The sequence below is a fragment of the Alexandromys fortis genome, unplaced genomic scaffold (assembly GCF_014885135.2).
Source record: "Alexandromys fortis isolate MF-2015 unplaced genomic scaffold, M_Fortis_MF-2015_v1.1 scaffold_73, whole genome shotgun sequence".
Lineage (NCBI taxonomy): Eukaryota > Metazoa > Chordata > Mammalia > Rodentia > Cricetidae > Alexandromys > Alexandromys fortis.
Genome location: NW_026067959.1, coordinates 8,736,559 through 8,739,267, shown reverse-complemented (window position 1 = coordinate 8,739,267; position 2,709 = coordinate 8,736,559).

The following is a 2,709-nucleotide window of genomic DNA, read 5'->3' as shown; positions in this document are numbered from 1 at the left end:
CGGCCGAACCCCGAGGCCTGGCGGCGTAGGGGGCCCGGGCTGCAGCCCTGCCGCCTGCACCGTTAGCTGCGGGGGTGGGGAGTGCCAACAAACCAAACCCAGCCCGCTTTCCACTTCCCACCGAGTATCGTCACGCTAGGTCACATCTCCCAAGCTTCCACCCCTCCAGAAACTTTGTAGAAAATGCACTACCTCCCTTTGCACGACACCTTCGCCCCTCTTGCATCTTCTACCAGCGCCGTCCAATAATAATAATAATAATAAAAATACGTGAGCAAAAATTGCAAGCCACTTGTGTGATTTGATGTTGTAGAAGCCGCCTTAAATGAAAGATAAGTGAAATTAATTTTAATAGACTTAACCCCCATAAACTCAGATGGTATCATTACAACATGTGATTAATGTTAAATATGAATGGCATATCCTCCTTCTCCCCCCTCTCTCTCTCTCTCTCTCTCTCTCTCTCTCTCTCTCTCTCTCTCTCTCTCTCTCTCTGATAATTAGTTGACACCTAATGTGTGTTTTACCCTTAAAGCAGTCTCATTTGGGATCAGTCATAGGATGCTGAAGAGCTACATGTAGTTACTGGCTGCTGCACTGCACAGCACAATTCTAGTAACTAAGTGTAAATTGTTGTTTCTGTCACGGTTGATGGTGCTAATGCCAAGTGAAAGGCAAATGCAAATAATGAAAAAGAGGGAAGAAGAGATGCCTTACTATTGGATCGAACCGTCTCCAGAATTCTGAGTTTAGCTCTGTAATTTAAGGAGGGCTTAACATTTTCCCAGTTTTCGTCTCCAGGATCATTTCAAATAGGGCCGAAACTTCCTGGTTAACCTTTCTTTATTAGCCACAAGAACATGCCTTCACACAAGAAAGTTTGGTTTTATTGAGTGCAGCCATGAATAAATGATTTGTGCTCTTGATTAATGGTGTCCAAGATTTCAGTTTAAAAATTGGGTGGAGACGATGCTCTTGGCATTTTAAAATGTGCGTGACTGTGGGAAGTGGTCGCTTCTCAGTCACTTATGTTTGTTCCTTTGGCATCTTTTTGAGACTAAAGTCTCCTGCAGTTCAGGCTGGCTTCATTGTAGCCGAGGCCGACTTTGAATGCTGGCTCCACCTGCCTCCACCTCCCAAGTGTTGTGATTACAAGCATGTGCACCATGCCTGCCTCATTAGTGTCTTCTTGCTTGACCTTCTTTAGTACATAGAGAAGACTGCTCAAAATCTAAAAGTGGGATGGTCTTACTAAAGCAGTTGTCCCGCCCCTCTGCCTGACTTTTGAGTACTGCCCCTTTGTTCCCTTTAATGGTTTATTTTGGTGGGCACTAAAATGGAACACAAGGCCTTGTGGACGCTAAGCCTGTGCTCTACTATTGTGCTCCACCGCCAGCTCCTCCCGTTAAAGGTTCATGTGGGTAATCACCTTTTCTAACAGCTTTTACTAGGTGAGTATACGGTTAGTTAGCATCCATGGCTGCTAGCAGGGAATCTTTATAAGCTCCTTGTACCAGGGAAGTTAACTTGGCCGTCTCCCTACTTCCCGTTATGTAATTTTAGTCCTGTGTTTAGGAAATATTAGAGATGGACTTAGGGGTAACATGGGAGAGTTTAATTTGTGATGTGTAAACCAGCATTTATTGAGGATTTTTTTTGTCATGTGTCTGCTACTGATTTAAGAGTCTATCATCTTATATCATCCTCATATTCTTTGCAGTCAACACACAAATGTGCTCATTTTACAGAAAATATGCCAGGATATGACTGAGACCCAGATCCATCTGGGGACTGTTGTATAGCTAACTTCCAGAAACTAGATACTGCACAAGAGTAAGAGGTCACATGAAAAAATAAGAGTACCCCGTGGAGCTCACTGAAGATCGCTAGAAAAGCCCCCCTTCATTTATACGAGGCTTATTGATTTGTGGGAATAGAGAAAGACTCCATTCTAAGGGAATGGCATGTGTGGTGCACACTGTCAGAGGGCGATACCTTCCCTGTGCCTGCCCTTAGAGGGTGTGTTCCAGGAAGACTTGGTGAAGCTGCTAGACCCTCCCTTGAGATGGTTGTGCTCTGAGAGGGCACGGCCATGGAGCCTTGCATGTCAGGTTGCTACAATTTTTTGAACTATCCCTTTGAAGGCAGGTGGTGCCTTATTGTACGTCCAGGTCAGTGGTTCTCAATCTGTGGGTTGTGACCCCTCGGGCCTATAACCCCTCTACTGGGCTCACATATCAGACGTCCTGCATATCAGAGCATATCAGATATTTACCTTACAATTCATATCGGTAGCAAAATTACAGTTAGGAAGTAGTGAAGAAATAATTTTGTGGTTGGGGTCACCACAACACGAGGAACTCTATTTTTGTTGTTGTTAGTTTTTCAAGACACGGTTTCTCTGTGTAACCCTAGCTGTCCTAGAACTCACTCTATAGACCAGGGTATCTATAACTCAAGATATCTTTCTGCCTCAGCCTCCAGAGTGCTGGTAGTAAAGATGTATGCCACCACCTCCCAGCATGAGGCGCTGCATTGAAGGACCTGCATTAGGCAGGCTGAGAACCACTGTTCTAGGTTCTAGCCCGTCATGTGGTCTGCATAATCTTCAAGGTGTAATGGTATTGATTACAATAGACTGCCTTTCCTTGAGTCACCATTATAGTCACAGTAAGGAAGACTGATTTTCTTTTTTTAAATATTTTTTTT